This window comes from Brachycentrus maculatus, unplaced genomic scaffold (assembly GCF_059751285.1).
Source record: "Brachycentrus maculatus isolate JH-2025_06_01 unplaced genomic scaffold, ASM5975128v1 h1tg000068l, whole genome shotgun sequence".
In the NCBI taxonomy this organism is placed as follows: domain Eukaryota; kingdom Metazoa; phylum Arthropoda; class Insecta; order Trichoptera; family Brachycentridae; genus Brachycentrus; species Brachycentrus maculatus.
The window spans coordinates 1,893,745-1,905,000 of NW_028280822.1; the positions used below are offsets into that span (position 1 = coordinate 1,893,745).

Here is an 11,256-nt window from a genome sequence, read left to right on the forward strand (position 1 = left end):
ATTAAAACACTTTTTTACAATAGATCCTTATTTCAAATGGACTTAAAAAAACGCCAACAGACTATCATAAATGGTAATTTATGTACAGATATACATAAGAGTGTGTATAACTACATAAATATACATACTCGTTTGCATGTAAGAACATATTATCATAAATACACAATCCGTCAGGAGCGTATATTCCTATAATAATATTATACAGGTAGTAAAACTCCAGAGCTGGGTTATACTGAAAAGATAATACATTAAGTAAGCAGTGTAAATAACCTTAATATTATATCTATCGGTAAAAGAAAAACATTGAATAATTTAATTTTAATATTATCTTTCTTACAAAACCTACGTTTAAAAGCAAACCACTTTTAAAATTCAACAGCCGTTAGAAATAGAAACCCAGAAGTAAAGTTAAGGTTAAATACACGAAGTAATTATCCACTACAGAAAACCGCTTTGATCAAATTATTTTATTTTTCATTAGGAAAAATCTTTTACGGTATCTTACCCATGTATCGCACTGAAAGTATTACCTCTTTGCAGCCTCTCAGACTCGTTAACGGAGAAGAAGAGTAACGTCAAAGTTTTGCGTTTAAAGTAAACTACGGGTGCAATTTTCCTTTATGCAGTGTATTAAGAAGTGACGGGCGTCTTCAATTATAATACTCAAAGTCTTTGCATTAAGCGTTAAATAAGATACAAACTACGTAAGCTACAAAGGAAGAAAATTATATCTTTATGAACAAGGATATGGAGGAGGTTTAGTAAGGAAGGAGGAACGGCTTCGACTCTTGAAATTGCATACCTATACACTTATATAGTATTACTAGTTAGTTTGTACGAATCCCCTTAGAAAATCAAGTGGTTAAGATAAGGTATATATAAAAGTGATACAAAATTAATTACCCTATCAGAAGATGTATTTATTTTTGTATTCATTCATACGTCAATATATACATAGTCCGAAATATACATAAACGATCATATCTCAACCGTCGTTTGGAAAAAAATAGTTGCTGTTTTATGGTGATGTAAAATGCAGTTCCACCAGGAAATATCTTTTTTATTTAAATATACGTATATCGTTTTAATAACAGTATTTTACTGATAGAAATTTGTTCTTAAAAAGCGTTTTGTCAAAAAAGCTTACAACAGGAAATTGGGGCTTAAATATAATATTTTGGTGACTTCTTTTAGCAACGTTTCCTTAATTTGATAACAGACCGGAATCGGAAACGGCTCCGGTTTGTAAGATTATATTAAGTATAACTTCGGTTTGTGAGTTTTTATTTGATTTATTCGACAATGAGTGATGTATAAAAACTATATATATAACTACTATATGATTAGATATTTTTCATTTCACTGAGTGTATCGTAAGGGTATATTGATAAAAACAACATAACAGGCGTATATTGATAAAAAATCTTATTTATTTACGCATTCAGATCAGGCACTATGACATAGTTAAGTAGACTGTTAAACTAACTAATTAATTAATAAATCGATTTCCGCTAACTGCAAAAAAAAATTAATTTAAATTGGTTTAAGTCTTGTGATGTAATTTTCAAGTCATCCATTTCCATTTTTACTTGTCCACTGAAAAAATAGAAGCTGGATGGATTCTCTTGCTGATAAAATATCTAATAAATGCATTGTGTAAAATTGAAGAAAATATCACGTAAAATAAATTGTAAGTATTCGAACAAACTGATAATTTTAGTGCAAAATAAAAGTCGTAGTCTTAGTTTACGCAATCTTGATTAGTGCGAAGAAGTATCTCACTCGCTCGTCTTGAATTTTCCGCTTAAAAAATGATTTTGCCGTAGAATTTTTCGGCTCATATTTTATTACACTGAACTCTTCTCCAATACACGGTAGATGCGATGGAAATGTAAAAAAAAACGTGCAAAAATTGTTAACTAAAATAATAATTAAAAATATGTTGGATAGGTGTACTTGTATAAAAATTAATTCAATATATGAGAATATTTTAATTTGAGCTTATTGTACCTAAATTTCTGTTTCAAAATGTTTAAAAAAACCTCGGTATTAAAATTATTCACAGAACTTTTTTCTACATTCTCTCTGCGCATAATACGCAATATGTTAAAAGAATATTCTATTGTTCATTGATTCGGCATTAACTTTGTGGAATGACATGTTAGTTTTACTTTCCACCTGTAGATGAAAATATCTGTTAATTTTCGAAACTAGTCGTGTTTATTGAAATAAAACTCATTAAGTGGTTTATTACAAGTGTTTAATTAAGAAAAAAAAACGTTTTTTTCTCTAATTTTTGCACCGTGTCATTTTGAAATCGTGTAGAAAAGAAACGTGTAAAAGGGGAGTTCAATGTATGTGTGTATTGCGATTTATCTGCGCAATCGCCAATCTGTGGGGGCAGGGGGCAGGGGGCAGGGCGGTGTGGGAGTGGGGGGGAATAATCAGGGTAGTAGAAGAGAGCTCCAGCTAGCCTCAGTTCATCATCACTTCTCGCTGGGTTCGGACGCTTCTCTGACACTGCTGGCTGTTGAAGGTAAGGTTAATTTAATTATCTTACATTTATATCTACTGTACTTGTACACCTGTGATATTTCTATTTTAGTACTTTTTCTATTTTTTTATGATAAATATTGTAAATTTAAGCATTTTTAAATCTTTCAAAGTTACTTCGAAAATATTTTTTAAATAAAATTTCTTAAAATTTACTCGGAAAAATAAAATCATTTTTATTAAATTCTGATTACAATCAGTGCAGATCCGTGTATACAAAGGAAGATTTTATTAATTTTTTTTTACTCCGTTTTATTTACTTGAATTAAATACACATCTTTTTGGGATTTTTAATAAACGCTATAAATTTTTTTCTTCACACATTTTACAAATAATAAAACTTGGGAAGTTAATTACACACGTTTTATATTTTAATGTTTCAAACTGTATTTCTCAATTTTTCGCGTGTTTATACAAAATTGAACATTTAAGATAATTAAATTTTTTGAAAACGGATTGAATTATTTAAAAAAATCGGGGTTTAAAGTGAATTGGTAAAAAAATATTTCAAGAAATTTGTCTTCGTCATTATGAAAAAAAGTGATTTCTTTTTCTTTTTGTTTAAAATAAATTGTAGAGAATTGTTTTGTAATTAAGACAATTTATTTTTATAGTCTTTTCTACTAAGGTCGCTTAAAACCATCTAGCGCTTTAAAACACATAATGCCTTAATATTTATCTTCCACTGTCTTTAAAAATTCTAATACGTTTATATTTTTAAACTTGAAAACTAGTTGACAGTTATCCGTTCAACAGCCTCTGTATTTATTTAATTTTCGTATTAAACTTGTCATTTTCACGGTATTGTTCGCCGAAGCAGCTAAATTTAGTAAAATTGAAACATTCCTGTTTGTACATTTATTACTTAATTACATTTGTTACTCGTCCGCCTACGTAGTGTAGTAGTCAGCACGCTTTTTTTTCACTATAATATTTATTTAATATTACCCTAGACTAGTACATTAAGCGGAGGGCAAATCGCCTATCCTTAATATGTATATTAATGATCAAGATATCACTGCGTTCATATGATGCAGTGCCCTATGTACAATTGGGGTGCGGATGAGGGTTTGAACAAGAAGACATTTATTACAGTAAGTTGAAAGAATCTTATTGAAGATTTATCCCATTCTTTAGAAAACGCCTAAATAATATAAGACATTACACGGAAATTATTTGTCTTTTATATTAACACTTCTGTTTATTAGCGAAAGTTTTTTGTGGACTTTTCTTTTAAATAACCTTAAAAAAAACAATATATAAATACCATACAATATTTTTTTTTTAATAAACGTATCATTAAATTTGAAATATTATTGTTATTTTGCGGTATTTCAAAGGTATTTTTTATAAAAGTATTTTCAGTATTCATCAAAAGAAAACTAAAAGTAAAAATGTCTACGGATAGTCTTCAAACTTGCCATAAATCGGAATGTAATTTTTTAAATATTTTTCTTCGATGTAATATTAATTTTTAATAAATCCCCGTACTTAGTAAAAAAAACTCATACAATTCGAATATAATCGAAAACAAGCCATTAAACATATTCGAAATTTTAGGAATGTAATAAATAGTATAAAACTTATTTAAATTCCGACGGATTGAAAACTCCATAGGGTTAATCCACGGAGAACGGAAATCGGGAAAAGCGTCTAAACGGGAAAACGAATTGAGATATAAATTGAACAATAGCGGCTACCCGTGATTTATGTAACGAGCCTGTTGAATGAGGGCCATAGTAAAGAAACCAATAAATCACATATTTTGACTCCGCAAAATTTATATATCTTTAACGTTACGGTGGTAAGGATTTAATATAAAATGTCGTACAAGAAAAATCGTAGGAACAAATTTAGCATTCCGACAGAAGTTAATATTTATGGGTAATTTATCCAAAATTAAACAAGGTTATTTCTACTGAATTCTACTTTTATTTTAAAATATATTATGCTGTATATTGTGACGCGTTTCGCCTTATTAAGACATTATCAAACTAATGTCTTAATAAGACGAAACGCGTCACAATATACATCATTGTCTATATTTAAATAAAAGTAGAATTCAATCCAATAACCTTGTTTTATTTTGGATGTATTACTCAAAAATTTAAAATGGAATTCTACCAACTGTTTGCAGTTACAATAAATAAAGAAGTTAATATAATAAAGAGGTTAATATTTTATATTTCGATCACGCATTTTCAGGCGATTTTCTCATAATAAAAAAAACATGTTTCGTTATTACTCATTATTAAATATTTATTTTGATTTATCAAAATTTACATACATGAGATATTGATATTATGTAAAAATATGTGAAAATTAGAGGCGTAGGGTGTTGGGGGTGGTAAGGGAGAGAGGGGGAGGGTTGATAAGGGGGGTTGTGTGGGGTCGAGAGAGACGGTAAAGGGAAATCGGTGAGGGTTAGAAAGAGAAGGGTGCGGTCGTGCGGTAGGGAGTAGTGGGGGAGTACTGTGGGAAGTGGTGAAGGAGTAGAGAGGGAGTAGAGGGGGGGGGTGGTGCGGGAGTGGTTGGGGAATGGATGGGGAAGTGAGTGGTGAAGGGTGGATGAGGGGTGGGGAAGGGCGTATAAGGGTTGATGGAGGGGCGTGAAAATATAGGCAGAGGGGCGGGGAAAGGGTGGGGTAGGGGCGGCGTCGGGGCGCGGTTATGGCGTGATTGGAGCGGTGGAGGGAAGGATGGAAGTAGTGAGGAGGCTAGAGGAGAGCCTCAGCTACCCCTCTAGCTTTCCTCATGGGCAAAATCTTACATTTTTTATTGCATAATACAACATTCAAATTCTACAATTGCTGACAATTTAAGAATTAAAAAATATTTTTAAAATTTAATGAAAATTATTAATTGAGCAATTAATAAAAATGATTTAATGATATTTTATTTTTGTATTTAATATTTATTATATATAAGAGGCAGCATACAAAATTCATATATTTTATAAAGAAATATTACTATTTCCAACATTAAAAAACTGCTTCCATATTTTTTCCTTTAATGTACTTGTTGAATCACACTCAAATTATAAACCAATTATCCTTCAAATCAATGCGCCATTATGTACAACAAGGAATATTATCCTAACAATTTTTATTTTTTTAAAACTCGTTTAAAAAAAGTTTAGTTACATAATTTATTTCCAGTTTAGTAAATAAAGCTTTCAAAAAGTTAAATATTAAAAAAAAATTACAAAAGTAAAAAAAATACTTATTAAAAAGAGATTGACTTATTGTTAGTCATACCATGGATGAACGAGAGCGTGCGTTTGCCGTGAATTGTATAGTTGAGCCAAAAAAACGTTTTTAATTACAATTATTACGGGAAAACCCGCAAAGCCTTTATTCAAAGAAGCTTTACATAATAATAAAAGTAACGATAAATAAGATAGAAAGACATCAAAATATATCAGAAAACACTCTGAGTAAATGAAAAAATACAATTTACTGAATTCATTTTCAAATTGTTTGGAACCGAATCCGCGACCCAAATTTCGCAATCGAGCGTCTACCCAACTACACCAAAGCACCTGTCAGCTGATTGTACCTAAGCGCATTATCACCCATTTAAGTACCAATTTGTAACAATAAAAAGCTCGTCTGACTCAAAGAGGTAAGAAGTAAGTTAAATAGCCTGGAATATTATTACGGGTTGGGCAATCTCTTATACTTATCTCCCCCTAATGCGTATTCATTCGTAAACCCTTGTAAATTTCTCCGCCATCTGAAACCCGTCTACTCCCGTGAAATAAAAGGGATTCCTTTTGCCTACACTGACCTACTCAATGCTTGTTATGTTACGACCTTCATCGTTGCGAGCTGTAGGGGAAAATATTTTTCAAATACGGAAAGCATTTTTATTTTTGTATTTTTACCTTTAAATATCTGTAGGGATTTATTTTTAACAGAAGAAGAAAATATGAGCAAGACTTCTACGAGTTAAAATTGTTTGCTTTTTGAGTTCTATAAACAATTGATTTAATGTATTGCTCTCTCTTTGCATTTGTCACTTAAATGATGGTTTTATAATTTGAAATTGACATTAGTTTGAAAATACCATGACAAGGCGAAACGATTGTCACAAATTGTATATTTACGAGTTTCTAACAATAAAACACAATTAAGTAGACTCTTAAAATTTGTGTTTGATTTTAAAATTTGATATATAAATTAAAAAAAGAGTTCAATAAATTAAACACAAATCTATAAATAATAATCGAGGGTTAATGTAAAGAGGGAGAAGGAAAAGAAATGGTTCTGTATATATTTATGCGGTTGTCAAGCACTCAAGTACAAGTGTATATGTGCCGGGTAAATCAAATTATAACCTTACACGTACAACGATGCTATCATTAGGACAATGCAAACAATCAGTGGCGGACTGACAGTGGGGCTAAAGGAGAATTCGTTTACCCACAAAAGTGTTATGTTTATTCAACGGAATCAATTATTTTCGAGTTACCCATACTACGCGTTGAATATATTGAAAAGTCTAAACATAAATGATTAAGAATATGGACGTCTGGGCATTTACAGGGCTCACGACCGTCATAGGTTGGTTTAAGTGACCACTTTACACACGTATAACATTCACCAATTCTACCCATGATTGAAAACCACACTACTTAAATTCTTGAAACTTCTGGATAAATTGATCTCGAAACTCGAAACTTAGTAATTGACTTTACTAGACTTCACTAGAGACATCTACGGTGGGATGAGGGAAACTTTTTATTAAGCAGAAACTCTTTCATTTGTATGTGTGGTCCGAATCCTGGTTTTTATTTACACACAAAAACACTACAAAACTCTATTTTCACTTTTTTTTTAACCTTATAATTTGACCAGTTAATTTATTCTCACTATTTATACTATATTGAATACCTTTGAAGTTTCCGGCATTTTTTTTCTATTCTTTGGTATCCATACACAAAGGAGATACGTGAAAGTAATGCATACGTTTGACTTTTCCGCCACTCTCATGTTTTTAAGACATGATATAAAAGTTTGCCTTTTTTTAAATACGTGAAATAAAAATAAAAATAAAAATGTTTCAAGAACTTCTTAGAATGTGAAAAAATCGGTAAGAATCTTACATGTATTTAATGAAGGTTTCTTAGAATAAAAACTTAGTTCTTTTAACCATAGTAACAGAGTAGATATTTTCAATGGAAGCATAAATATAACTTCCGAATTTTTTTAAGTGTGGCTGTCGATTATGGGTAGAGTGGTGAATGTTACAATCTGTGTAAAGTGAACACTTAAATCACCTGGTTGGTGTGGCATTCTATTCTCTCTGCTTACCCCTGGGAGCAGAATGATGGTTATCTGGTTTTCAGATTTTTTTTAATATTCAAATAATATTTTTCTATACAGTTACGAAAAATATTAAAGTCTCAATTTGTCTTATGTTCGTGTCATGTCAGGGCCCTCTGACGACAGATCGCAAGCCTTGTAAATGTTCAGCTTTATTATTTCTTTTCAACTTTGTTGAAATATCATAAAAAAAGACAGAACCGATCTGGAACTTTTGAGGCCAGTGTAATATTTTTAAAAATATTTCTTAAGCCCCAGTATTCGTTAAGTCGCAATTTATTTTTCTCTAAATCCAGGTAACATTTTAAGCAATTCATTTTTTCATAAAACACCGTTTTTTTCATTGAAACAATAAATTTTTCTTCGAAATAATTTTATGGTTTTGAAAAAAAAGAGTTATTGAAAGGAGTTAAATAAATGTATAAAAATACTTTTTTCTTTATGTATTCTAAAATTTATATATATTTATATATTTATATATACATATATATATATATATATATATATATATATGTATATATATATATATATATATATATATATATATATATATATATATATATATATATATATATATACCCTGTTTGCCTCCGTAGTGTAATGGTCAGCACGCTCGGCTACCGTTCTAGAGGTCCCGGGTTCGATTCCCAAGGGGGGTAAAATAAATATAAGTGATTTTTTCAATGTAATATTTATTCAATATTACCCTGGACTGGTACTTGAAGCGGAGGGCTGATCACCTTTCCTTCATGTATAAAACGATCAAGATAACACTGCGTTTATATGACGCAGTGCCCTATGCACCATTGGGGTGCGGATAAGGGTTTTATTATTTATTATTATATATATACCCAACATGCATTCTTTGAAAAAATCAGAATGAAGAGACATGCGTCTCCGGTAGAATTCTGTGTTTGCGAAATATTAACTTAACCACGAATGTCGCTTCTAACCCAACCTCCTTTTGAACGCAAACATTCCTTGCATACTGGTCTGAACAAACATGTACTTTGAACCTTTTGTGTGACCCAAGAACTCTGTCTTGGGCTGTTTCATGGTCCGCTCTGAAGAGCATGTTTCAGCACAGCCTCCTTTGTAATAAAGTCCGTAATACTTCCCCTACTTTAGTTAGGTAGGTATAATGATTGTGTCACGTTTCTGATTGATTGCGCGCCACACAAATAACAGAGTGATCAACTTATTGCTCTTCTCATTATTTCGGGTACGAAAAATCAACCGAAATCATATTTAATTTTACTTAAACTATCAGGTGTGTATAAATTGGAAATACGCACACAATTTTCTAATATTTGCTAAATTCAATCAAGTAATTTAAAAGAAACATCATTACTTTTTTGCGTTACCCTATGCAACATTGAGTATTCTATCTATGTTTTATGATAATATCATAAAACATAGATAGAATACTCAATGTTGCATTGCACTAAACACGCTAACCATTACACCACGCTCCGTGGTGTAATGGTTAGCGTGTTTAGTGCTGGAGGTCCCAGGTTCGTTCGCAGGGGGGTGTAAATAAATATTAGTGATTTTACACTCTAATATTTATGTAATATTACCCTTGACTGGTCCCTGAAGCACAGGAGTGATCATCTTGCCTTCATGTAAGTAACGATAAATATAACACTGCGTCAATACGATGCAGTGCCCTATGCACCATTGGGTGCTGGTGAAAGTTAGAAAAAGATGAGTGTATGTTAGTCAAATGAGTGGTTATTATTACTGAAATTATTATACTCAGTCACATACAAAGGTCAAGTCACGTACAATTTAGAAATATATAAAAAAATAATTCTGATTAAACATGAATTGATTATATATTTTTTCGAAATATATCATCATTATTGTCTATGTTCCCACGAAGCAAAGTCTCACACTTTATCCCCTCTCCTCTAGTTATTAAACCACCCACCTTTTATACTTATACCTAAATATTTTTTTGCACGTTACTTTTTGTAATCACCTGTTGAAGAAACCATCTGTAGTTTTCGAAACAAATCTTGTGTAATGAAATAAAACTCGATGAGTGGTATTATACAAGTATTTAATTTTTAATAATTTAGTAATTACATTTAACTTTTTTATTCTACTAAAAAATATTGATTTTTATAACGTCAACATTTACAAAATTAATTTCAGTATCAGCCAAGATTATCCTAGACGTCCTAGGTCCTACTTTAAGATATAAGAATTTAATTTTGAAATTAACCTAAATAAAACAATTTTTGAGGTTATATGTCAACTTTTACATTTCATGAATTTTACTCTGAATATAAAACAAATTTTAGTATGTTCAGTACACAAAAAAGGAAATTTGACGTTTTTTTTTTATATAAACCAAAATTTTCTTACGAAAAAGGTGGCATGAGAAGTCACAACTTAATTTTCCCTAAACCCGGGAAACATTTGATGTAATTGATTTTTTTTCTTTAAACATCGTTTTTTTATTGAAAAATAAGTTTTTCTTCGAAATAATTATGTGGTTTTAAAAAAAAAGACAGATATATAAAAAAAAATATGAGAAAAAATTGATCTTGTATACATTCTTAAAATTTGAGCGTAAGGAGACGTTCAGCCCTGACCGCGTCCGAGCGCGTAATAATTTGAACTTTTGAGATCTAGGCCTTAATGCCTTGAAGACTAAGGTTCCGTAGTTGACGAGCATTCGTATTTAACTGTCATTTAGAGGTTTTACCATTGAATTTTGATCAAATTGTGGCATCTTTGCAATTCTAATGGTAATGATTGTAAACTGTTTTTCAACTTTGACAGAAAATCAGATGCAAATTCTCGATGTTTGCAGTTACATACTTATTCACAAAACAAACAAGAAACTTAAAAAAAAAAACATTTGATAATATATTCAGACGCTTCTTTGAGACGTAATAAATCCCTTACCGCACCCCAATGGTGCATAGGGCACTGCTTTATATAAACGCAGTGTTATCTCGATCGATTACACATGAAGGAAAGGTGATCAGCCCTCCACTTCAGGTACCAGTTCAGTGAAATATTTAATAAATATTAGAGTGAAGAAATCACTTATATTTATTAAACCCCCCCTGGGAATCGAACCCAGGACCTCCAGAACGGTAGCCGTCCATGACCATTACACTACGGAGGCGGACATTTTTGAGACGTGGCAAGAAAAAGTTAAGGTTGTTTAATACCAATTCTAAAGGCCCACTGTTATCGTTGTTCGTGTACTGTTTGATGTTTTGCTAAATTAAAATAAAATAATGGATTCCTCGTTTATAATCACCGACTGTACAAGACTGGCTCGGGAATTCAATGGTCGTATTTTCATCACATTGCGTATTAAGTAAACGAAAATTAATTAAAACGAAGATAAAGG

General features: G+C 31.1%; 1 pseudogene across 2 annotated transcripts in view; it reads left to right on the forward strand.

Moving 5' to 3' along the window:
- Positions 1–11,256, forward strand: part of LOC148311319 (plasma membrane calcium-transporting ATPase 2 pseudogene) — a 38,874-nt pseudogene that overhangs the window by 18,532 nt on the left and 9,086 nt on the right. The window contains exon 1 of one of the 2 annotated variants that reach the window (XR_015837287.1): positions 2,478–2,536. The exons of the other annotated variant lie outside the window; for it this stretch is intronic. The product of XR_015837287.1 is annotated as a plasma membrane calcium-transporting ATPase 2 pseudogene, transcript variant X2 (transcript). Of the gene's footprint in view, positions 1–2,477; positions 2,537–11,256 lie in introns of those variants that run through there. 2 annotated transcript variants of the gene reach the window in all.